The sequence below is a fragment of the Gorilla gorilla genome, chromosome X, assembly GCF_029281585.2.
Source record: "Gorilla gorilla gorilla isolate KB3781 chromosome X, NHGRI_mGorGor1-v2.1_pri, whole genome shotgun sequence".
Lineage (NCBI taxonomy): Eukaryota > Metazoa > Chordata > Mammalia > Primates > Hominidae > Gorilla > Gorilla gorilla.
In genome coordinates, this window is record NC_073247.2 from 62,786,818 (window position 1) to 62,813,997 (window position 27,180).

Genomic DNA, 27,180 nt, shown 5'->3' on the forward strand with positions numbered 1-27,180 from the left:
TTGTCTTAGCTACATATATATATATTTTGAGATGCAGTCTGACTTGTGTTGCCCAAGCTGGAGCGCACTGGGGTGATCTCGGCTCACTGCAACCTCCACCGCCAGGGTTCAAGTGATTCTCCTGTCTCAGCTTCCTGAGTAGCTGGGATTACAGGCATGCGCCACCACACACGGCTAATTTTTTTATTTTTAGTAGAGAGGGGGTTTCGCCATGTTGATCAGGCTGGTCTTGAACTCCTGACCTCAAGTGATCCGCCTGTCTTGGCCTCCCAAAGTGCTGGGATTACAGGCCTGAGCCACTGCACCCAGTGTTGTCTAAGCTATTGGAAACTTGTTACAGCAGCAATCAAAAATGAAAACACATGGAAACATTTATTAGTGAAACAAAATAGAAACTCAAGAAACAGACTGATCTATATGCAAACTTCAGCATGCATTTCCAAACAGTGGGCAACAGATGATGGGTTGTATAATAAATGATTGCTTGACAAGTGTCTATCCATTTCAAAAACTAAAGATTAAATCCTTACTTTGAAGCACATAAAATAAAAAATTCTAAAAATTCAGTGACTTAAATGTGAAAACGTGAAATCATAAAGAACTAGATGAAAATTTAGGAAAATATTACAGTGTAAGACATTCTGAGTTGGCATAGGAACTTCCTGACATTACTCTAAGGCTATAAACAATGAATCTGACATAAAGATGCAAAAATTAAAGTATCATCTAATTCAAAAGACACCATAAACAACTGTTTAAAAAGGCAAATGTTGGGGAAATTGGTGAAGCATCCCCAATAAACTAACAGTAACTATCTCTAATATACAACAAAGCTTTTGCATATCAGTAAGAGAAACTGGAACAACTCAATGAAAAAATGTGTTCAGGCATGGCACTACTTCACTGTATAGCACAAAAGGATTATGAAATAGAAAGTATAAAAGAAAAATAATAAAGGAAATGGAGAATAGATCCCAGAAGTTTCAAAGTTCATCCAATAGAAGTTCCAGAGATAGGCCAGGCATGGTGGCTCACGCCTGTAATCCCAGCATTTTGGGAGGCCGAGGTGGGCGGATCAACTGAGGTCACAAGTTTGAGACCAGCCTGGCCAACATGGTGAAACCCCGTCTGTACTAAAAATACAAAAATTAGCTGGGCATGGTGGCACTTGCCTGTAATCCTAGCTGCTAGCAGTGCTGAGGCAGGAGGATCACTTGGACCTGGGAGGCAGAGGTTGCAGTGAGCCGAGATTGTGCCACTGCACTCCAACCTGGGCAACAGATCAAGACTCCGTCTTAAAAAAAAAAAAAGTTCCAGAGGTAGAGAATAGAAAGACTGGGCCAGGCGCCATGGCTCATGCCTGTAATCCCAGCATTTTGGGAGGCCGAGGCAGGCAAATCACCTGAGGTCAGGAGTTTGAGACCAGCCTGATTAACAGGATGAAACCCCGTCTCTACTAGGGTTTGGTGGTGGGTGCCTGAAATCCCAGCTATTTGGGAGTTCAGAACAGTTCCTGTAACAAAACCCTTGATGGTTTGGCCCCACTGGGGAGTGAGATGTCTTCGAGTGGGAAAAGGTCAGAGGCCACAGATGGAGGATCAGCCCAGTTGGAGCTTTCTAAGTTACATTCTTTTTTTCTCCTTGTTTTCTAGATGGCTTATTACCTGTTCTGTAAACATACAGAGCAGACACTTGGCAGGGCTGGCCCAGTGGCAGCCGAAAGTGGCGTGATAACATTAAGGAATAGGGGGCTTGGAAAGCTCCTAGAAAAAGTGCAGACTCATCAAAGCTGGCCAGTAACTGAGCATTCCTTTCCTACCTCTTTCTCTGCCCTCTGAGCTAGGCAATTACAACCAATATCACCCATCCATAGACTCCCTCCACACTGTAAGGCAGAAATCCTATAAGCGTCTCTGGGGGCTCATAGGCTAGGGACTGGAAAGAAGAATTGGCTCAGCTCAGCTCTAGAGGCTCTATATCCTACGACCTATCAATCCAGAAACCCTGAAACTCATATGGAGTGTCTGGGCTGACACGTCTTCCCAGGAACAAAGAGTTATACAGAAAAACTGTTGGATAGGCCTGGCATGGTGGCTCATGCCTGTAATCCCAGTATTTTGGAAGGCCAAGGTGGGACGATCACCTGAGGTCAGGAGTTTGAGACCAGCCTGGCCAAGATGGCGAAACCCCATCTCTACTAAAAATACAAAATTAGCTGTGTGTGGTGGTGCACACCTGTAATCCCAGCTACTCAGGAGGTGGGGGCAGGAGAATCACTTGAACCTGGGAAGCAGAGGTTGCAGTGAGGTGAGACCACACCATTGCACTTCAGCCTGGGCAACAATAGTGAAACTGTCTTAACAACAACAACAAAAAAAGGCCGGGCATGGTGGCTCACGCGTGTAATTCTAGCACCTTGGGAGGCTGAGGCGGGCGACTCACCTGAGGTCAGGAGTTCAAGACCAACCTGGCCAACATAGTGAAACCCTGTCTCTACTAAAAAGACAAAAATTAGCCGGGCGTGGTGGTGGGCACCTGTAATCCCAGCTACTCGGGAGGCTGAGCCACAAGAATCACTTGAACCTGGGAGGTGGAGGTTGCAGTAAGCAACCTTGCTTACTACAGTGGCTGGATCCCACCACTGCACTCCAACCTGGGCGACAGAGGAAGACTCCATCTCAGAAAACAAAAACAAAAACCTAATAAATGCAGTTAGGAAACTATCTTAAAACACAAAATCCCCGTTTTTTTAGACTGATTGTTTAAAAGATAAAGAAAAACAGATCAACATGTTAAGAAAACCTATTTCAAAACGAGAGGAGTAGACTCGCCCTGCTTCAGTGCACCCTTGACACTAATGGTCGATTTTTAGATAAACTGATAAACAATTTATTTTCAATCACAACCAACCTGATCATATATAAGACTCCCTTCCCAAGGCTCATCCTTCATAAACCCTCAGCAACTTGCCTAGAGATTCCATCATTTTTTATCCCCAGTCTTAGTCCCATAATTTTTCATTTTTATATTGGACTCCAATTCAAGTTCTAGTAAAATGTTAGAGGAAAAGGATAAACTGAGGAAAGGACTGTTAAGCAAAAAGGATCCAGGGAAATTCTCAGCCTATCAAGATTGCAAAAGACACTAAAATTAGGAGAGGCACTGTCAGGAAGGTATGCTCTAGAGAGAAAGTCAAGAATGTGGCTATGTTTGCCAGTGCTGAGGAGATTAGGCACGTGACTCAAGGAGCTCTTCCACTATGCTCAGCCATAGCTGCTAATAGAAATGATATTATCTGGGAAAGATACAAAAGGACCTGCTGATCTAAGGGTGTGAATCACTATGACATACATTCTGAGAGGAGGGCTATGGGACCAGAGGGGAGAGCTTCAAGCTACAGAGGATTATTCTGAGTACTTGAAACCAAATGGAATTTGTCCTGCTAGATTTCAAAATGGTTGGGAGCAGTGACTCCTTCCTTTCTTCCAGTTTCTCCCATTTGAAATGGAAATATCAGTAACTATTATCCTACACCTGTCTCGCCACTTTATTTTTGGAACAGATAACTTGTTTTCTAGTGTCACAAATTCACGGCAGGAGAATTTTGCCCCAGGATGTTTCATAACCAGAGTCTCACCCTTATCTGTTTTAGATGAGAGTTGGTACTTTTGAGCTATCTTATATGGATAAGATGTTGGACTTCAGCTAATGTTGCACGGTTTGAGACATTTGAGGATTTGGGGATGGGGCGCATGTATTTTGCATGTGGGAGAGATGTGAATACTTGGGGGCCAGAGGGCAGGCTGTGGTAGACTGAACAACGCCCCTCCAAAAGATAGCGACATAGTAACCCCTGGAACCTGTGAGTGTTAGCTTACAACAAAAAAAGTGATTATGTTGGCCAGGTATGGTGGCTCACGCCTATAATCCCAGCACTTTGGGAGGCTGAGGCGGATGGGTCACGAGGTCAGGAGTTCAAGACCAGCCTGGCCAAGATGGTGAAACCCCGTCTCTACTAAAAAAAAATATATAAAAATTAGCTGGGTATGGTGGCGGGCACCTGTAATCCCAGCTACCCAGGAGCCTGGGGCAAAGAATTGCTTGACCTGGGAGGCAGAGGTTGCAGTGAGCTGAGATCACGCCACTGCACTCTAGCCTGGGTGACAGAGTGAGACTCCGTCTCGGAAAAAAAAAAAAGTAATTATGTTAAAGCTCTTGAGATGGGGAGATTCTCCTGGATTATCTGGGTGGCCCCTAAATGTAATAATGAGTGTCCTTATCACATTGAGGCAGGGAGATCTGACACAGACAGAAGAGAAGACGGCAGTATGCCTGCCATGGTTTGAACGTCCCCACCAAAACTTGTGTTGAAATTTAATTGCCATTGTAACAATATTAAGATGTGGGGCTGTTAGGAAGTGATTAATGCCATTATCATAAGAGTGGATTAGTTATCACGAGACTGGGTTTGTTATAAAAGGGAGCTTAGCCACATTTTCTCTGTCTGTCTCCTGCACTTGCTTTTGCCTTTCATCCTTCCATCATGACACAACCCTCACCAGATGCCAGCGCCATGTTCTTGGACTCCTAGCCTCTAGAACTGCATATGAAATAAACTTCTATCCTTTATAAATTACCCAGTTTGTGGTATTCCATTATAGCAACAGAAAACAAACGAAGGCAATGACCATGGAGATAGAGATTAGAGTGATGCAGCCATGTATTAGTCCGTTCTCACACTGCTATAAAGAACTGCCCGAGACTGGGTAATTTATAAAGGAAAGAGATTTAACTGACTCACAGTTCCGCATGGCTGGGGAGGCCTCAGGAAACAATCATGGCCAAAGGTGAAGAGGAAGCAAAGACTTTCCTCACATGGTAGCAGGAGACAGAAGTGCAAGCAGGGGAAATGCCAGACGCTTATAAAACCATCAGACCTCATGAGAACTCACTGTCACAAAAACAGCATGGGGAAAACCACCCCCGTGGGGATTTGTAATCTGTGGGGATTACAATTGGAGATGAGATTTGGGTGGGGATACAGAGCCAACCCATGTCAAGCCACAAGCCAAGAAATGCTGGCAATCACCGGAAGCTGGAAGAGGCAAGGAACAGATTCTCTCCTAGAGCCTCTGGAGGACTACAGCCCCGCTGACAACTTGATTTCAACTCAGTGAAACTGATTTCAGATTTCTGGGCTCCAGAATTGTGAGAGAACAAATTGATGTTGTTTATGCCACAAAGTTTGTGGTAATTTGTTACAGCAGCCAGAGGGAATTTGGGGTGATTGTAAGGAGTTATGTAAATTATGTTAAAGAACCATTGCAGTTGTAAGATGCATTCATTCATTCAACAAATAGTCGAGGCAATATAGAAGAGTAATTAAAAGCACTGACTTTGAGGCCGGGTGTGGGGTGGTTCACTCCTGTAATCCCAATGTTTTGGGAAGCCAAGGCAGGAGGATTGCTTGAGGCCAGCAGTTCCTTCCAGATCAGCGGGGGCAACATAGCAAGACCCCATCTCTAAAAAATATTATTTTAATTAAAAATAAATAAATACATAAATAAAAGCACAGACTTTGGACTCAATTCATCTTGGGGGTGAATCCCAGCTCTGTCACCCACTGACTATGTGAACTTGAGCACACTGCTTAATTCTCTGAGCTTCAGTCTCAACATCTGCACACTGGGGATGATAATAGTATTTAACTCAAGAGAAGATTGTGAAAATTAATGGGAAGATGCACATAAAGGGCTTTGTGCTGGGCTCAAGGGCCATTGCCCTGTCCCTGCCCTAACAGAGCTTGCTGTCATCCTGGGAGGATCTTAGAGAGATCAGGGCTGTAGATGGAAAGCCCAGAGAGAAATGGGGACTTGTTGGAGGTACTAGGGATGGGGGTAGGGGAAACTTCTTAGACAAATTGACTTATGAGCTCCCTGATGAACACAGTGGGCCCTAATTACATACTCTTTTTAATACTATTATTATAAATATTATTAATATCAATGGGTAAAATATATTTCTGCTTCTTTGGTCTTTCAGAAAAAAACATACATAGAAGTGTAGAAGTGGTTTTTTTTGTTTAAATTTCTTTTTTAAAAATTTTTTTATAGAGACGGGGGTCTCACTATGTATCCCAGATTGTTCTGGAACTCCTGGCCTCAAGTGATCCTTCCACCTCCTGCCTCAGCCTCTCAAAAAGTGTTGGGATTACAGGCATGAGCCACTGGGACTGGCTCACTGAAACTTTTCTCTCTCTCTCTCTCTCTCTCTCTCTCTTTTTAAAGACAAGATCTCGCTCTGTGGCCCAGGTAGGCAGCAGTAGCCGGATCATGGCTCACTGCAACCTCGTACTCCTGGGCTCAAGCTATCCTTCTACCTCAGCCTCCTGAGTAACGGACTACAGGCACACCACCCCACCTCGCTAATTTTATTTATTTTTTTTGTAGAGAAAAGAGACAGGGTATTGCTCTGTTGCCCAGGGTGGGGTGCAGTGGCATGACCATGGCTCACTGCAACCTCTGCGTCCCAGGTTCAAGTGATCCTCCAGCTGTGGCCTCCCAAAGTGCTGGGATTACAAGTGTAAGCCACCGCTCAGGCCCAAATTTCTTACGTCACTACAGAGTTCCTAGGAAAAATTCCATACCTGAAAAAGTTAGGAACTGACAGGAAGGATTTGAGATGATGACCTGCTTCATATACACTCCTTATTAAAACTGAACAACAATCCACCACTGGGGGGGGGGGCGGTAAGGGAGATAGGAAAAATGAAAAGAGAAAATCAGCGCATGCATACTCTGATTTTGGAAGAATCTAAAGAGAAAATCAGAGCATGCGTACTCTGAACTTGGAGTAGCCAATCCCAGGGGATGCTTTAGGCGGGAAAATCAGAGTCTCTGCCTCCATTTTGAGAAGGTTCTGTCCCTGGAGCCTGGACTGATAGACCCCACATCAGCTTGGCTTTTCCCACCTACTGTTCTGACTTCTGATTGACCAGATGGAGTTCACTAACTGCCCTGATTGGTCCATCATCCTGGAGCAGTGACATTGCAGAATATTTTCTCCTCCTCCAGCCACCACCAACTGCTGCCAACTCACCACCACTGCTGCCGACCTCGCCACCACTGCTTTGTCTCTGAAGTAGGTTCTCTTCAAGGGACACCCTAGATGGGCTAATCGGGGCAGATAGAAAAGGAGGAAGCTTCTGTAGGGCCGTCAAGTGCTTGGGGTTCTGAAAATCTTGAGGACTGAAAGACAACTAATGCCTTTCAGGACGATCATCATGGAGGATTCTCCCGCCTCGGCCTTGGGTGTACAGGCCTGTATCATCCCACCCCTGGTATTTTTTTGGGGGGGGTATTTTAGTAGAGACAGGGATTCGTTATGTTGGCCAGGCTGGCCTCAACCGCCTGGGCTCAAGCAATCCTCCCACCTTGGCCTTGGGACTACAGGCACGCACCACCCCACCCTCACTAGTATTTTTTATTTTTATTTTTTTTAGTACAGATGGTTTCACTATGTTGGCCAGGCTGACCTCGACCGCCTGGGCTTAAGCAATCCTTCCGCCTCGGCCCCAGGACTACAGAAGTGCACCATCCTGCCCACGCTTTTTTTTTTTTTTTTTTTTTTAGTAGAAACCGGGTTTCACTATGTTGGCCAGGCTGGCCTCAACCTCCTGGGCTCAAGCGATCCTCGCACCTTGGCCTCAGGACTACAGATGTGTGCCATTCTGCCCCTGCTAGTTTTGTTGTTGTTCTTTTTACTAGAGACAGGGTTTCGCTATGTTGGCCGGACTGGGCTTGACCTCCTCAGCTCAAGTGATCCTCCCACCTCAGCCTCGGAACTACAGGCAAGAACCACCTCGCTGATGTTATTTTGTTGTTGTTGTTATTAGTAGTAGTAGAAATGGGGTTTTGCTATGTTGGCCAGGCTGGCCTCGACCTTCTGGGCTGAAGAGATCCTCTTGCCTCGGCCTCGGGACTACAGGCGAGCACCACCCCGCCCCCACTAATACTTTTTATTTTATTTTATTTTATTTTATTTTAGTAGAGGGTTTCGCTAGGTTGGCTAGGCTGGTACCGACCTCGTGGGCTCAAGCGATCCGCCCCCCTTGACCAAAGTGCTGAGATGCTACAGGCCTGTGCCACTGCCCCCAGCTAAATTTTTGTGATTTTTTTTTTTTTTTTTTTTTTTTTTTTGTAGAAATGAGGGGTTTGCTATGTTTCCCAGGCTGGTCTCATCCTCCTGGGCTCAAGAGATCTGCATGCCTCGGCCTCCCAAAATGCTGGGATTACAGGCATGAGCCACTGTGCCTGGCCGATTGCTGCAAATTGAAACACCCCACATTTTCTGTAAGTGATGGCAGGCTCATCTAGTCTCAGAGATTCTAGCTGTCTTCCTTCTAATAATTTACAAATCACCGAGTAATAGCCTCTAAATCTGTTCATATTAGTGAAGGTCATTTCTCTTCAACAGAACAGAACCCCTCAACCCTCTGCCTGATCAGATCCATCACCAGAGAGACCAGGTTATGTCTGGGACTCACTTCCCTCCCTTTATTTATTGAATGGGGGTGTCAGAACGCCCCCACTGAATAGAATTACACAGTCACGTCCCTGCCTCCCCAACAAGGGTCTGTACATCTTTCAGGGTAAGCCTAGCCCCAGGGAAACTACTAACAACATTAGCCAAACGCCTCCCAAAGACTCAAGGCTGCTAGGAAACCTGTCATCCCCAAGCAATACTTCTCCCAGAGACTCCAGGCTCCCTGTTTTCATCTGACTTCTCCCCATGTCCTTACTCAGGGACAGATAAGCCCCGAATGCAGACATGCAACCCCTAATTCCAAGTGACTGAGTGTGGCCGGCCTTCACTGATTTCTGCCTCCACAGGACCAAAGGTCCTGTGGCTAGAAAGTCTCAGGCTGTTTCTCTTGCAAGTCAGACTGCTCCTGGGGACATGAACGGAGACGACGCCTTTGCAAAGAGACCCAGGGATGATGCTAAAACATCAGAGAAGAGAAGCAAGGTAAGGTGACCTGGAGAGGGCATAGCAGTGGTCCAGGGGACAGAGTAGGGTGACCAGGTTTCTGAGGAGGGGAGGACAGAGGTACTGGGGACAAGGAGCAGGGTCTCGGGGGAGATCTGGACCCTTGGGAGCCTCCCACCTGCACTCTGTCATCACTTAGCATCCCTGGAGACAAGTCTGTGACCTTGCACTACATTTGGTAACTCTCAGTCCATTCTGGAAGGTGGGAAGAGAGCCAGACAGCAGCATTAAAGCCCTAATGTGTGCCACGGGAGAAGCTAGGGTAGGTCCCCCGTGGTCTCTCAGTTAGCTGTGGCATCAACCAGGACGGATTATCATCCTCACTTCCCAGATCCAGCACACAGGAAGTGGCTCCAGCTGAATGGCAGACATACCTAGCTGAGTCGCCGCCAAAATTTCTTTTTTTTTTTTAGGCCTTCGATGATATTGCCACATACTTCTCTAAGAAAGAGTGGGAAAAGATGAAATCCTCGGAAAAAATCAGCTATGTGTATATGAGGAGAAACTATGAGGCCATGACTAAACTAGGTAACAGAAAGTTGTAGGAACAGACAAGTCTGGGGATACATGATCATCCCTTTTCCTGCTTTGGCTACTTCTTAGGCTGCAGAAAGTACCTCACGTTTTCCTTTTGTGCAGGGAAAAATCGCAAGGCAGCTTCTGGGTGTTCTGCTCTTCTGTATCCTGTCAGAGCTGAGGGCAGGGACTGGCCATAGTGGAGCTTGTACCTGGACCCTGCACTTTTCTCTCCCTTAGGCGTCTGTTCTGATGAGCCCAACGGTCTCTGTGGCATTGCAGCACACCTCCCACCCTACCTTCCTTCTCTCGGCTTGTCTTTTTCTCTCTCTCTCCCTTTTTTTTTTTTTTTTGAGTCAGAGTCTCACTCTGTCACCTAGGCTAGAGTGTAGTAGTGCAATCATAGCTCAATGCAGCCTCGAACTCCTGGGCTCAAGCAATCCTTTTGCCCAGCCAATGGAATAGCTGAGGCTACAGGCACATGCCACCATGCCCAACTAATTTTATTTTATATTTTATAGATATGGGGGTCTCTCTATGTTACACAGTCTCATCTTGAACTCCTGGCCTCAAACAATCCTCCTGCCTCAGCCTCCCAAAGTGCTGGTACGACAGACATGAGCCACCGTGCCAGGCCTAAGTTTGTCCCTTAAGGAATAAACATTTCGCTTCTTTCTAGGTTTAAATGTCACCCTCCCACCTTTCATGTGTAATAAACAGGCCACAGACTTCCAGGGGAATGATTTTGATAATGACTGTAACCGCAGGATTCAGGGTGAGTAGATGGGAAGTGGCTGGAAAGGTCTCCTGAAGCCCAGTTGCTTTTCAGCTCAGCTACCTGGGAAAGATCCTCTGACATTTGTTCTCTCATACACATCAGCGTTGAGTGAAAAAAAAAATTGCATACAGAAAGTTAACTACAGAGGCTATTCATAAAATTCTAAAGCATGCAAAACAGTAATATGTATTTTCATGGATAATAAGTAAATGGTAAATGCATAAAAACATAAATGCGAATAAAAAGGCATCAAATTGAGGAGACTGGCTGTAAATGGAGAAGGGGCGGGGGCAGGGATTGGTGAGTGCTGCACAGACAGCTTCAGTCATGACTTGTTGATAGTGTGTTTTGTTTTGTTTTTGTTTTTGTTTTGAACTGGAGATTTGCTCTTGTCGCCCAGGCTGGAGTGCAATGGCACAGTCTCAGCCCACTACAACCTCTGCCGCCTGGGTCCAAGGGATTCTCCTGCCTCAGCCTCCTGAGTAGCTGGGATTACAGGCACCCACCACCATGTACACCTAATTTTTGTATTTTTAGTAGAGACGGGGTTTCACCATGTTGTCCAGGCTGGTCTCAAACTCCTGACCTCAGGTGATCCACCCTCCTCAGCCTCCAAAGTGCTGGGATTACAGGTGTAAGCTACTGCACCCAGGCCGTTTCTAGTGTTTCTAACATTCTGAATAAATAAATCAGACCTAACATAGCTGTGGGGTAATGTTGAGATCCGACTGAATTTAATATTATTCCCCATACTTTTCTGTGTGTTTGAAATATTTCTTTTTTAAAGGACATGTTGTTCTTGCTACACACTGTTAATGAATGAAAGGACAGTTAAGACAATTTTAAAAGTGAAAAAAAAGAAAATGTTAAAAGTGTAGATCCGCCAAAAACTTCCAGAGATTGTTTCATTAACAGCATGTAGATATTGGATAAATATCTTAAGAGAGAGGGTGATGAACACATTAGGTAATAAAGATCGCTGTTTCTCTGTACTTTATTAAAACCAGATATCTTCTCATTCCCAAACAACCCAAATTCTCCATGATGAGCTTGGAAGTGAGTTTGAAAGAGTGATCCCTCATCTAACACACAGAGAGCTTTCCCAATTGTCAGTGAGCAGAGATAACATAGGATGAAAAAAAGACAGGTTCTTCGGTAGAGATCTTTGTGCATTTCAGGAATATAAAGGGGTCATATGTGTTTACCTGCTCTTCTGCTCTGACGATACAATCATAAGACAAGGTCAGAATGTCCAAACCGTCTCCAATAGACCTATTACTCCCCAACTAAACAGGCCAGATTCTACAATCTCCCGCAATCACTATAAGAGATCTGAAAAGCCAGTGCTTGAGTATCTGCCAAGTTTTTGACGTTAAAGGAGTGTCTTTGTACTGAAAATATTTCAGAGCCACTGGACCAAATCATCCATGGTTCATCACACAGTTAACAGCTTAATTCACATACCATAAGATTCACCCATTTGAAGTGTACAGTGATTTTTAGTTGTTGCACATCTTGAGTGATTACAGTTTACATTCCCAACCAATCAATTTAATTATTTGGGTAAAAGTAAAAGATATGTAATAGAATAAGATGAGACTGTGATGGGATTTAACCCCCATTTGACAAACCATGAGATGTGAAATTCTGAACTGATGCCACAGATAAATGAACCAACCATGACTAAACATAATTCAGAAGCAAATCTCAAATAACTCCTCAACAATGAGTGGACTCATAACCCTCTGCTGCAGAATGCCCTCATGCGACAGAAGTCTCTCTAGAGTTTGGAAATCTTTACCAACAAAGAAAAATTCTGATGTATTCTCTTCCAGTTGAACGTCCTCAGATGACTTTTGGCAGGCTCCAGAGAATCATCCCGAAGGTGAGTATCTCTCAAATCTAAAGGACGAGAGAACCTTTTTCCCTTCATGGATGTGAACACTGATAAGAGTGGGAGAATATCAAAAATGCCCTCATTGCCTCTTTCTCCCCATGTCTATCACAACAACTTATGTAGCACCGACGGCTTGATAATACTGACAGTTGTGATCCTTAATACTTCTTTTGTTTTCATAGTGATGCCAGATACTATTTTAAGCAGTTCACATGGATGAATTTATTTAATCCATAAGAAGACCTCTATGATGTTGTTTCTTTTATTATCTCCAAATAGTAATGAGTCACACACTTCGGTTGTCATCCATATAAAAGTCATGTGACTTGGCACAAATCTTCTAAGTTATTGGAGCTCCAGATTCCTAGTCCACGAAGTGGAAGTAAAGAATAATAGTTCATGTTATAGACCATAATTATCAGCAATATAACAATAAAATGAGGCTATCATGGTACAGAGATGTTAAAGAATTTTCCTGGGGCGCAGTGGCAGTGGTAGTCTAATCCAGAGCTTCAAGCCATTTAAAGCTCATTCACGTTTGTATTTGTTTATGAAGTTCAGATGTTGCTCACTAGGGCTTCACCCCATAGGGCCTGCTGGTTCTTCCATTGAGACACCCACTCTTGCAACAGGAAGGACCAGCTGGCCTCTCTTCTGTTACCGGGGCCACTCCCATGGCTTAGGAATCGCTTTGACTGTTGGCCCCTCCTTGAGCTCCTTAAGGGCTTTGTCTGCACCTGGGGCATCCGAGAAGCCCCAGTCCCAGCCCAGGGGATCCCTCAGAGGCCCCTGAATGAGTGATTCTGGAAGTGCAGATTCAGCTCTGGTTTAGAGGGTAAAGGGATCTGGGAGCTGGGTTGCCAGTATGGAGAACGAATTCAAAGAAGGATCCAGAAAGGTATTCATTGTTATTATTATTACATTTGAACAACGTTTACAAGCTTAGAGAGGACTTTCCCTTAGTCTATTTTACATGTATTATTCACTATTTCATAAGTGAGGAAGTTGAGTAAAAAGTAGTTTAAGGGCCGGGCGCGGTGGCTCATGACTGTAATCCCAGCAATTTAGGAGGTCAAGGCGGGCAGATCACGAGGTCAAGAGATCGAGACCGTCCTGGCCAACATGGTGAAACCTCATCTCTACTAAAAATACAAAATTTAGTGGGGCCTGGTAGCGCCTGCCTGTAGTCCCAGCTACTTGGGAGGCTGAGGCAGGGGAATCACTTGAACCGGGAAGGAGGGGAGGAGGAGATTGCAGTGAGCCGATATCGCGCCACTGCACTCTAGCCTGGTGACAGAGCGAGACTTTGTCAAAAAAAAAAAAAAAAAGTAGCTTAAGATTGTTGGTCAGTGACACATCCCAATGCAACCAGAATTGGTATGGGTACCACCTCACTGAATTACACATTCAATGTTGGTGCCTCGGTAGGGTGGTATGCCATATCTGGTACTGCTTTCTTTGCTGGCTAGATAAATTTCAGCAAACCATTTCTTTCCCTCTCCCTTCCCTGTATTCATCTCCCCACACCATCTTTCCCAGCAGTGTTTTGTCCCCTCTCTACGTTTTTACATTTACTCTCTGAGCAGCTGTCTACAAGCTTATATGGGATCCCTTGTATTTTATAGAAGTTCTTCCTTTTTTAGACCTTGTGAATTCTTAGAATGCTATTTTTCTCCAAATCTTCTGTGTACCGCACTCTCAATCACATGGAGATTTCTGCTGTTTGCAAGAATGCCAGTCTTAAAAAAGTGTGAAGATAAGCATTCTAACCCTGGAAACCTCATTCATTTAGGCCATTCCTTTTGATTCTAATCTCCCAGGTTTCTCTTATTTAGGCAAGTGTAACTCTCCCAGCGTTGTTGAGAACATTGATTAAGGTAATGCATGTGAAGATGCTTTGTAAGCTCTAAAGCACTATAGAAATGTCACTGATTCTGTTTATCTGTGACCTTCACATTATAAAGATCATGCCCAAGAAGCCAGCAGAGGAAGGAAATGATTCGAAGGGAGTGTCAGAAGCATCTGGCCCACAGAACCATGGGAAACAGCTGCGCCCCCCCGGGAAAAGCAAATACTTCTGAGAAGATTAATAAGAGATCTCGTAAGAGGAATCAATTTGGGAACAACTCCTCTGGCTTTTCTAGCTATGTTCAGGTGTGTGGACTGGGTGTGTGGCATGGATCCCAGACAAGTCTGGGTCCAGGCTGGGCTGAGGAGCTCGCCCAGCTCCAGATGAGATGTTAGACATGACTTCCAGAGACACAGACTGGAGTTGTCACCCATATAAAAAACCACGTGACTTGGGGCAAGTCTTCCAAATTTCCTCAGCTCCAGACTCCTAGTCCATAAGATGGAAATAAAGAATCATAGTTCATAAATTGTTTGGAGACATTAAATTTAATCTAGAAGGCCTGATGACATGAAAGGTGCTCAAGCGATTCTATCAGTGATAACCTGGGATCATATCTTACTCAGCTCAATGCCTGATACCCAATGCAGGTGTACTTCAGAGATATTGCAGATTCGGTTCCAGACCACTGCAATAAAGTGAGTCACACACATTGTTTTTCGATTGTTTCGCAGTGCATAAAAACATTATGTTTACACTATAGTGTACTCTACTAAGTGTGCAATAGCATTATGTCTAAAAATGTACATACCTGAATTTTAAAATAATTCATTGTTAAAAAATGCTAACAATCTTCTGAGCCCTCAGTGAGTCACACTCTTCTTGTTGGTGTAGGGTCTTGCCTCAGTGTTGATGGCTGCTGGCTGATCAAGGTGGTGGTTGCTGAAGGGTGGAGTGGCTGTGGCAGTGCCTTAAAAGAACACAACAGTGAAATTTGCCACATGGATTAGCTCTCCCTTTCATGAAAGATTTCTCTGTAGTATGTGATGCTATTCGATAGCATTTAGCCACTTTAGAACTTCTTTCAAAGTTGAAGTGAATCCTCTCTAGCTGTGAAAGTTTTAGATGGCATCTACTTCCAATAAAAGGCTATTTTATCTTTATTGAAAATCTGTTGTTTAGTGTAGCCACCTTCATCAGTGATCTTAGCTAGATCTTCTGGATAACTTGCTGCAGCTTCTCCAACAGGGTTTGCTGCTACACCTTGCACTTTTATGTTATGAAGATGACTTCCTTCCTTAAACCTCATGAACCAACCTCTGCTAGCTTCACACGTTTCTTCTGCAGGTTCCTCACCTCTCTCAGCTTTCATGGACTTGAAGAGAGTTCGGGTCTTGCTCTGAATTAGACTTTGGCTTAAAGGAATTTTGTGGCTGGTTTCATGTTCTATCCTGATCACTCAAACTTTCTCTATTTCAACAGTAAGGCTGTTTTGCTTTCTTATTCATGTGTTCACTGGGTATTAGTATTATTATTTCCTTCAAGAACTTTTCCCTTGCATTATATACTATTCTTTCCTTCAAGAACTTTTCTTTGCATGCACAGCTTGGCTATTTGGTGCAAGAGGCCTAGCTTTCAGCCTATCTTGGCTTTCAGCATGCCCTCCTCACTAAGCTTAGCGATTTCTAGATTCTGATTTAGTGCGAGAGAATGCAACTCTTCCTTTCATTTGAACTGTTAGCGGCCATTGTAGGATTGTTAATTGTCCTAATTTCAGTATTGCTGTGTCTCAGGGAATAGGTAGGCCCAAGAAAAGGAAAAGAGTCGGGGAAGCGCTCATCTGTGGAGCAGTCAGAATACACACAACATTGATCAATTACGTTCGTCATCTTCTCTGGGTGGAGTTCCTGTTACCCCCAAAACATTTACACACAACAGGGTGATTATTGTCAATAATAACTTAGTCATACATTTAAAAATAACTAAAAGAGTGTAATTGGATTGTTTGTAACACAAGGATAAATGGTTGATGGGATGGATACCCTATTTTCCATGATGTGATTATTACGCATTGCATACATGTATCAAAACATCTCACATACCCCATAAGTATGTACACCTACTGTATATCCACAAAAATAAAAAAACTATTTTAAAGACTAAAAAACAACAAAAACAATTGCAATAATAACATCAAAGCTCACTGATTACAGATCACCATAACAGATATACTAATAACAGAAAAGTGTAACATTGGTGAGAATTCCCCTCAAAAAATTACAGTATCTGCAAAGCACTATAAAAATGAGGTGCCATAAAACAAGGTATGCCTCTGTGCCCTTAACAAATACGTGCAGCATGAAAGGAGGTATGGGTGAATGTTCCTGTAAGTGAAGACGTTGGGAATCTAAACCTGACAACGGAAGGAGCCAGAAGCTAAAACTTTAATTGGCATTTGGCCTATGTTGGTGTGGATCTAAGGCCTCAGCCTCTCTAAGCCAGAGAATGTGAAAAACTGGATAAAGAAGGCCCATGGGCACTTGGGAGGGGGGAGGCATCTCCTTTTTTTGAGAAAACAGAGCCTAACACTCTCCAATCTACCCAGCCCTCATCTTCCAACTCTTCTTCATCATAGGACCCAAAAGGGGGAAACATGCCTGGACCCACAGACTGCGTGAGAGAAAGCAACTGGTGATTTATGAAGAGATCAGCGACCCTGAAGAAGACGACGAGTAACTCCGTAAGTGAACCTTCCACTCACCCCCCACATCCCTGCAGATGTGCTATTCTGTTATGATACTGGTATCCCATCTGTCACTTGCTCCCCAAATCATTCCCTTCTCATAATTTTCTAGTGTACAGCATTGAGGCTGAATGATGAGATTTCCCATTCTTTTTCTTTCTTTTCTTTCTTTCTTTCTTTCTTTCTTTCTTTCTTTCTTTCTTTTTTTTTTTTTTTTGGAGGGATTCTTGCTCTGTCGCCCAGGCTGGATGTGGTGGCCCGATTTCGCCTCACTGCAACTTCCACATCCCGGTTCAAGCAATTTTCTTGCCTCAGCAACCTGAGTAGCTGGGATTACACGTGTGCACCCCACACACCCGGCTAATTTTTGTGTTTTTAGTAGAGATGAACTTTCACCATGTTGGTCAGGCTGGTCTCGAACTCCTGACCTCGGGATCCACCTGCCTCGGTCTCCCAAAGTGCTGGGATTACAGGCATGAGCCACTGCGCCCGGCCGATTTCCCATGCTCTTTCTACTCTCTACCCTGTATATCCAGTGATGCTCCCTACCCAGGATGCTGTGGGGTCCCAAACCCCAGGTCAGCCCTGATATGCGGGCCACACCTTCCTCTAGCCTAGGAATGGATAACCCAGGCGAAGAAGTCACTGTGGCACGAACAGTTGGTTCACTTCGAGGAACCGTGGAAGGCGTGTGCAGGTCCTGAGGTAGGACAGAATCAGAGTGTGCAGGGTCTGCAGGTCAGGAGGAGTTGAGATTGAGTTGTCACGTGGTGGGAACTCACTGCCACTTACTTTCCTTCTCTCTTCTTGCCTCAGCCTCGGGGATACGACACATGCCCATGATGAGAAGCAGAACGTGGTGACCTTTCACGAACATGGGCATGGCTGCGGACCCCTCGTCATCAGCTGCACAGCAAGTGAAAGCAAGTGTTCACAACAGTGAAAAGTTGAGCGTCATTTTTCTTAGTGTGCCAAGAGTTCGATGTTAGAGTTTACGTTGTACTTTCTTACAGTGTGCCATTCTGTTAGATATTAACATTTTCACTGATCAGCAAGACATACTTAATGCATATTTCGGTTTGTGTATCCATGCACCTACCTTAGAAAACAAGTATAGTCAGGTATTCTCTCCATAGAACAACACTACCCTCCTCTCTCCCCAGATGTGACTGCTGAGGGGAGGTCTGAGTGTTTAATTTCCGATTTTTTCCTCTGCATTTACACACCACACACACACACACACACACACACACACAAAGTAACACTATAAGCATCTCCCATCTGCTTGTACTCCCCTCATCCGATTCCCCTCTATCAGTCACTGACAGTTAATAAACATTTGCAAACGTTCCCCAGTTGTTTGCTCCTCTCATTATTGTGCACACAGCTCTCTGCATGTGTATGAATATTTCTTTAGGAAAGATTCTTAGAAGTGGAATTGCTGTGTCAAACGAGTCACTTATTCAACAAAAAACTAATGAGTGCATACTCATGCTGAGCGCTGTTCTAGGTGCTGGAGAGACATCAGGGAACAAGGCAGACAGATGTTTCTGACCCCCATTCTAGAGGAAGATGTTTCCCGTTGTTGGGTTTCTTGGTTTGTTTGTTTGTTTCTTCTAGAGATGGGGTCTTGCTCTATCCAGGCTAGAGTGCAGTGGCATGATCATAGCCCAATGCAGCCTTGAACTCCTGGGCTCAAGTGATCCTCCCACAGCAGCCTCCAGAGTAGCTGTGACTACAGGCATGCACCATCACGCCCCACTGATTTTTTTAGGTTTTGTCTAGAGAGTCTCACTATGTTACCCAGGCTGGTCTCCACCTCCTGGGTTCAGGCAATCCTCCCACCTTGGCCTCCTAATATATTGGGATTACAGGCGTAAGCCACCGCACCTGGCCTCCAGTTTTTATTTTGATAGAGACTATACACTTCAGTCCTGGAGCAGGATTCTGCAGCAGGTGTTTGGGCATCTTGGCCTTCGCTCTCTGAACCATTTTCGGGTTCTAGGGCTGGGACGGTCCATTTGGGAGTATGTAGGAGGAGACACAGATGAAATCGTCATCTGGGGAACGCAGAGGGATGAGGAAGATGCGTGCACTGTAGACCCTGTGATGCACAGGGAATAGAAGAGTCCACTTAGTCTCCATGCAAAGGAGCAACGGTGGGAAAGTCTCCTGGACAGGAGCATGAGACTGCCCATCAAGGATCTCACCACCCAAGGGCCTGGGGGCTGGGGTGGGGACGATGATTTGGGAATGGGACAGTTCTTTCTCACAGGTACCACTGCAAGGTGCGGAGGTGAAACAGTTGTGGGGAAGGAAGGGCAGAGGGGAGTCCGTTTTAGAACAAACCAGTGTGTGTGAATGAAGACATTAAACCTCCATTCACACACAACAGACTTGAAACACCAGCCCCGGGTGGAGGCAGGATTGGAGCTCTTTTGACCATTCATACCCCATCACCTTGGCCTCCTGGTTCTCCCCAGCCTTGGAAGGAGGACACTATCATCATTATGCCTATATGATAGATGAGAGAGGGAGTCCCAGACAGATGGTAGGCATCTTGTCACAGGTTCTACAGCTGGCAGGTGCAGGAGGGGCTGAGTTTGGAGTTCATTGACTCTAGAAATATTAAGGAGGAAAGGTGTGTGTGGTGGAGGGAGGGAGAATTGAACAAGCCCCGGGTTCTGTCCCCAGTTGCAAGGTAGAGGTTGTGGGTTCATTTTCCAAGACAGGGAGCCCTTAGAGATGGAGAGTGCAGGGAGGGAGAGGCAATCGTGGACATAGTGGGGACAGTGGGAGACAGAGATGTGCAGCCTGGGCGGAAGAGAGGCAGGCAAAGAAGCAGGGGATACCCAAGACCAAGTGTGGGCTGTCACAGCCACCAGAGGGAGAGGGTGCCAGGAAGGAGGTTGTGGGGGCTCCAGGAGCAAGAGGTTCCCTAGATCTGTGAGCATGCCCTGCCTGGCACTGCAGGAAGAGGTGGCTGCCACCCAGGTCAGTGTGGACCTACCTCTACCTGTGTCTCAGAGGAAACAAATTCTATTTTATCCCAATATAGTTCTGTATTACACAAATGTAACATTCCGATACTAGATATTGAGTGCCTTATCCTCCATGCAAATAAAGGAGAGGATACCCTAAAGGAGATACCGAAGGATTTGGTTTTTCTTTCTCCCTGGGAAGATAGGATCCATAAGTTGAGTCCCCCAGCCCACAAGACAGGTGCAAAGAAGGGTGGCTGGAAGATTGTGAGTCATGACAGGGAACATTTTTCCTTAGGTTCCATGGGTATATAAAGCTCCCGACTATCTGTCTATCAGGGATAAAGAGTGAACATGGTCCCCTCTCCACAAATGTGTTTCTCTCCTTCACTATTACAGTGAAGGTCTGAAGTTCCGTCAAGTTCTGATACATTACTTTTATTATTATTATTTGTTTTTTTCTTTTTCTTTTTTTTTTTTTTGAGACAGAATGTCACTCTGTCGCCCAGGCTGGAGCGCAGTGGCGAGATCTCCCACTGCACTTCCAAGTTCGAAGGAATGTTGGGTAGGGTACGGGATCTATCTGCCATCTTGCTCCAATCATCCGGTTTTAGATATTTTATGTACTTTTGTCACTATATATGTGTAATTTTTCTCAATTTGGATTTCTAAATGGTTATTATTGGTATGTAGAAAAGCTATCTATTACTGTATATAATATTTTGTTACCTGTCTGGGTGCAGCTTCCCCTGCATTTTGGCACAAGACTCAATATGTTTTATTCTCAAAAAAACAAAAACAAAAACAAAACAAAACAAAACAAAACCTGATAGTCTGGGTGTGGTGGCTCATGCCTGTCATCCCAGCACTTTGGTAGGCCGAGGTGTGTAGATCACCTGAGGTCAGGAGTTCGAGACCAGGGTGGCCAAGATGGTGAAACCGCATCTCTTCTAAAAATACAAAATAAAAAAAAAATTAGCCACGCCTGGTGGCGCACGCCTGTATTCCCAGCTACTAGGGCAGCTGAGACGGGAGGATCACTTGAACTCGGGAGGCAGAGATTGCAGTGAGCCAAGGTGGCACCACTGCACTCCAGGCTGGGCGACAGAGTTTCTATCTCTAAATAAAAAGAAAAAGAAAAAAAGAAAAATCACTTCACAGGCAATAGAGAGTTATAAAAGGAAGATTTCATAGAGAAGACTGATGGAAAGAAAGAAGTGTATATTTTACAGAGCTGAGCAGTTCACAGCAAAAATCACCAGAACTGCCTTTTTCTCCAAAATTATTACCCCTAAGCTATTCTACTACTGGTTCTTCTAGTCCTTCCCTCTATTCCAAATCCTCAAATTGTCCATTTTCTTATTGCAATAATTTTCCTCTGCCCAGATCTAGGTCCTCCACAACACTTAGCACTCTCTTCGAGTGTTCGAATGCCCATTGTTTTAGCTCAGGTTCCCAAGGAAACAGAATTTGGGCCATTCCGGACACCTCTAGACAGACTATACCGAGAAACCACGCCTGGAACGGTGCATGAGGAGAGGAGAGGAGAGGGAATTTACATACCTGGCTCTCACTCCTGGTTCCTTTTCTTAACGGTCAAAATTTATCCCACAGGCACGAGCTCCCCTACGCTTCTAGATTGCATCATCTGCCCCCTTGGCAGCTGTCTGGGAAGCCAGATCCCACACTTGGAAGTGTAGTTTTTCATACAATCCAAAAGTGGTAGCAGAGGCCAGGTGTGGTGGCTCACGCCTGTAATTCCAGCACTTTGGGAGGCCGATGCAGGCAGATCGTGAGGTCAGGAGTTCGAGACCAGCCTGGATAGCATGGTGAAACCCCGTCTCTACTAAAAGTACAGATTTAGGTGGGCATGGTGACGTGCACCCGTAATCCCAGATACTCCGGAGGCAGAGGTGGGAGAATCGCTTGACCTCGAGAGGCAGAGGCTGCACTGAGCTGAGATCTCACCATTATACTCCAGCCTGGACGACAGAGCGAGACTCAATCTCAAAAACAAAACAAAACAAACAAACAAACACAAAAGTGGTAGCAGAAGTCAGAAAGTCCAGGTATGTAGCTACTTTGCCTAGTTGTAAAGCAGCAGCCAAGGGTGAAAACTGAATACTCCCAGGCAAGTCCTAAGTTCACCGAGTAACTGGAGTACCCATCTGTGTTAGTTAATTGCCTTTATCTGAAGGAAAAGTAAAACTCATGTCTCTGTGACAACCAGGTGCTTACAGCTTGGAGCGAGGCACCTAGGCTAAACTCCTCTGGTGACAGGGAGACAAGGACATCACCTTCCTCAATGTTCACATTTCAAAGAGATGGCTCCAAGGCCCTGAAGAAAGACATTCCTAGGGGATGGGCATGGTGGCTCACGCCTGTAATCCCAACACTTTGGGAGGCTGAGGCTGGAGGATCACTTGAGGCCTGGAGTTCAAGTTCAAGACATTCCTGGGTTCTAGGATGGCCAGAGGCTTACAGATCAAAGGAAGAATTTACAAATACAAATTTTCTCAAGAAAATGCTCTAAGGAAAGTGAAATGGGGAAAGGTCTCTTCTTCCCTTTTGGCAACAGGAAAAATTCAATTTTATGTTTAGTTACCCTTACAATATCCCCCTTTTGTTATTGTTTTATAGTAACACTGCAATTTTCTAATTATCTCCACTGCTGTTTCTATCTTTCTCTGTGTAGTTTACAGCCACCTAGATATCCAACAAGTCCATAGTAAGATGCAAAGCAAAGCAAAGCAATTCTCAGGATTACAATAGAATGATTTTTTTTTTTCAGGACAGAGTTTCGCTCTTGTTGCCCAGGCTGGAGTGCAGTGGTGCGATGTCGGCTCACTGCAACCTCTGTCTCCTGAGTTCAAGCGATTCTCCTGCCTCAGCCTCCCGAGTAGCTGGGATTACAGGCATGTGCCACCACGCCCAGCTAATTTGGTATTTTTTGTAGATATGCGGTTTCACCATTTTAGCCAGGCTGGTCTTGAACTCCTTACCCCAGGTGATCCGCCCACCTCGGCCTCCCAAAGTATTAGGATTACAAACGTGAGCCACCATGCCCTGCCTAGAAAGAATTCTTAAATTCAGTATAATACTCCCCTTGTTTGGGCGGGGGGACCTTTAAACACATCATACTGGTTAATTGTGTCAAAGTCAAAATAAATTATAGAGACAAATCCCTAAATCAAATGCTGTATTTAGGAATCACAAAATTGCAATCCAGGGCATATACAAGGACTAGGGTGGTCTTCAGTGTGTCCAACGAACAAACAGAAGTTGGAAATTTTATTAGAAAGAAAAATGTTACATATTGTTTTGAAATGAGGCTCATTGGCCCTGGAGAAGCTGTTTCATTCACACAATCAGCTTTCACATTCCCTCTTTTGATCAACATCTTTGTTTGAAAACCTCACTGATTAACCATCTTAAAGTGAGGCTTCATTGTCACTCCATGCCAGGATGGACGTGGGCCGGTTGTCTTTGTCCCATGTCAAGGGAAAGGTAAGGGAGTCTAGATCAGGGACATGGGCCATATTTGAGCCACAAAGAGGCCAGAAGGAAAAAAAAAAAAAATCAGGCAGGTTTGTCTGGAGTTCAGCATCAAATTCCATCTTGTTAGTCCCATCTATATTAGCATTCATCTTGAAGCACTAGGCCAACATTTTCCTCTTGGTAGAACTGGCTTAACAAATATTAGACAGGCAACAAGAATGGAGCTCAAAGATCATAATACAAAAGTAATTAGCTATCGTTATTTTATTTTATTTTATTTTATTTTATTTTATTTTATTTTATTTTATTTTATTTTATTGCAATGCGGTCTTGCTCTGTCACCCAGGCTGGAGTGCAGTGGCGTGATCCCAGCTCACTGCAACCTCCACCTCCTGGGTTCAAGCGAATCTCCTGCCTCAGCCTCTCGAGTAGCTTGGATTACAAGTGCTCACCACCACGCCCAGCTAATTTTTGTCTTTTCAGCAGAGACAGGGTTTCATCATGTTGGCCAGGCTGGTCTCGAACTCCTGACCTCAAGTGATCCGCCCTCCTTGGCATCCCAAAGTGCTGGGACGGTAGGCGCGAGCCACTGCACCCAGCTATAATTAGCAATAGTATAATAAATTTAGTTTGTACAATGATTTTGAACTAAGATCCCAAGCCTAAGGGCCACCAGCTAAACAAATCAAAAGACTATGGGGGAATTGAATGAGACCTCTTATAGTCTTTGAGTAGCATTTGAGGACTGGGTTGAATTAAAGCAGAGTGCCAACTCTATAAAAGGGACCACTCTATAAAAAGGATTCACTAGGTGAATCAAAGGATTTGGGAGTCATGGTCTGCCAAGTGAAAAATGTAGACATTAAGGGGATAAGAGTCTCATTATGATATGAAGACTTATTCTGATATCTTGGGAAAAGCTGTCTACAATGTGGAATCGTCAACTTCTCATCCTGATTTGTGGTTCGAATCTCTCTGGTTATGGCATTCGACAGTTTGGTGAACTTTTTGTGTGGTCCATACATCAGACACGAGACTTGTTCCTTAAAATGTATGCAGTTTGGCTAGGTGCAGTGGTTCATGCCTGTAATCCCAGCATTTTGGGAGGCTGAGGTGGGCAGATCACGAGGTCAGGAGATAGAGACCATCCTGGGTAACTCGGTGAAACCCCGCCTCTACTAAAAATACAAAAAATTAGCCGGGGATGTTGTCACGTGCCTGTAGTCCCAGCTACTCGAGAGGTTTGGGCAGGAGAATCGCTTGAACGCGGGAAGCAGAGGTTGCAGTGAGCCGAGATCTCACCACTGCACTCCAGCCTTGGCGACAGTGTGAGACTCCATCTCAAAAAAAAAAAAAAAAATTATGGTGTTTTTATCTTAGAGTATTTGTAAACCAAAAATAGCATCCTAAGCACCCCCACCCTTAACCATCTGAATGGACGTCCCCCTCAGCAAGGGCTCTTTTAAAATTAACCTGGGAGACTGTTTTAGGCCATGACAGGACTTGTGGGTCAGACATGCCTCATTATACCTCTCTGGCATCAATATCAACACAGACTTAAATCTCATAAGAAACATGTTACAACCTAGTCTCTCTGAAGTCTAGTACCTGAAGGCTTCCTCTGCAAATAAGAACTTGGGTCACCACAATCCTTTATCTCAACCCAGGCATTCCTTTCTGTTGATCCTAGGCATTTTTGTTTGTTTGTTTGTTTTTGTTTTGAGACAGAGTCTAGATCTGTTGCCCAGGCTGGAGTATAATGGTGCATTCTCTGCCAACTGTAACCTCTGCCACCCGGATTCAAGCAATTCTCCTGTCTCAGTCTACCCAGTAGTTGGGGTTACAGGCACCCGCCATCACATCCAGCTAATTTTTTTGTATTTTTAGTAGAGACGGGGTTTCACCATGTTGGCCAGGCTGGTCTCCATCTCCTGACCTCAGGTGATTCATCTGCCTCAGCCTCCCGAAGTGCTGGGATTATAGGCATGAGCCACCAGGCCTGGCGGATCCTAGGTTTTTAGAAAACCCAACCAACTGTCAACTAGAAAATTTTTTAATCTACCTGTAAGCTGGAAGCCCCTGCTTCGAGTTGTCCTGCCTTTCTGGACCAAACCAATGTATTTCTTAAATGTATTTGATTGAGTCTCCATAAAATCTGTAAAACCAAGCTGCACCCCAACCTCCTTGGGCAACTCAGGACCTCCTGAGGCTGTGTCACGGGCCATGGTCGCTCCTATTTGGCTCAGAATAAGTCTCTTCAAGTGTTTTCCAGAGTTTGACTCTTTTCATCAGCGGGCTTCAGGAACAGAGCAATTTCTGTTTTTAGTAATTTTATGGGAAAAAGTTGGATCTGGTCTAGTCTGTATGTAGATAACAAGAACTCGGCCAGGCGCAGTGGCTCAGGCCTGTATTCCCACCACTTTGGGAGGCCGAGGCGGGCAGATCACGCGGTCAAGAGATTGAGACCATCCCGGCCAACATGGTGAAACACCGTCTCTACTGAAAATACAAAAATTAGCCGGGCGTGGTGGCATGCACCTGTAGTCCCAGCTACTCGGGAGGCTGAGGCAGGAGCATCGCTTGAATGTGGGAGGCAGAGGTTGCAGTGAGCCGAGATCCCGCCACTGCACTCCAGCCTGGTGACAGAGCGAGACTCTGTCTCAAAAACAACAACAACAACACAAAAAGAAAAAAAAAAAAGAAAAAAAACACAAGAACTCGAAAAAATGCAGAGAGCTACAATCTAATAACTGGTCTATTAGAGCTTTTCTTTAGCAACATAATTTTTCTCTATACATTGATCACTTAGGAATCTCAGATTTAAAAACCTCTTGAGCATAGAAAGTGAAACCAAGGCCGACTTTAGATTTCACCTACCTTCTTAAGGTTCCTGGGCCTGACAGAAAGTGACCGTTTCTATTCACCCACTCTAAAGCCAAACACACTTGAAGTCAGGCATTCCATGCATTTTGATGAAAGCCTTGGTAATATAACCATTTTTTTTTCTTTTTGAGACAGAGTCTTGCTCTGTCACCCAGACTGGTGAGATCTCAGCTCGCTGCAGCCTCCACCTCCTGGGTTCGAGCAATTCTCCTGCTTCAGCCTCCTGAGTAGCTAGGATTACACATGTACACCACCATGCCCTACTACATTTTTTCTTTATAATTTTTAGTAGAGATGTGGTTTCCCCATGTTGGCCAGGCTGGTCTCAAACTCCTGACCTCAGGTGATCCACCCACCTCAGCCTCCCGAAGTGCTGGGATTACAGGTGTGAGTCACCATGCCCGGCCCTATAACCAATGTTTTTAATTGTATCTGTCTATAAAGAGAGAGCAGATTTTGTGTGTGTGTTTAGAAAAAAGGTGGGTCAGGTGCAATGGCTCACACCTAAAATCCCAGAGCTTTAGGAGGCCACTTGAGCCCAGAAGTTCAAGATCAACCTGGGCAACATAACTAGACCCCCATTGCTAAAAAAAAAAAAAAGAGAGAAAGAAAAAAAAAAGGAAAGATAGATGGAAAAGAGAAAAGAAGTATGGTTTTATAACTACCTGCAGGTAGGGCCTGCATGAGGTGGTGGGTGTACTTGAGAGAAGAGAAGAGGAACGGAGGAGAGGAGAGGGGAGGGGAGGAAAGGGGGGGAGAAGGGCAAGGGGAGGGGGAGGAAGGGGACAGGGGAGGGGGAGGAAGGGGACAGGGGAGGGGGAGCGGTGGAGCGGCACGGAGGAGGGAATGGTTTTATTACTACCTGCAGGCAGGGCCTGCATGAGGTGGTGGGTGTGCTGGGCCCAGGGTACGTGTGGGCTGTGAGGAGATGGTGATGGTGAGGCTGGAAGGAAAGGGGGTGGCTTGGAAACCAGGCCCAGGGGATCC

At 45.0% G+C, this 27,180-nt stretch overlaps 1 pseudogene; it reads left to right on the forward strand.

Moving 5' to 3' along the window:
* Positions 1-8,958: 8,958 nt before the first annotated feature.
* Positions 8,959-16,824, forward strand: LOC115932247 (putative protein SSX8; annotated as a pseudogene).
* The last annotated feature ends 10,356 nt before the right edge of the window (positions 16,825-27,180 follow it).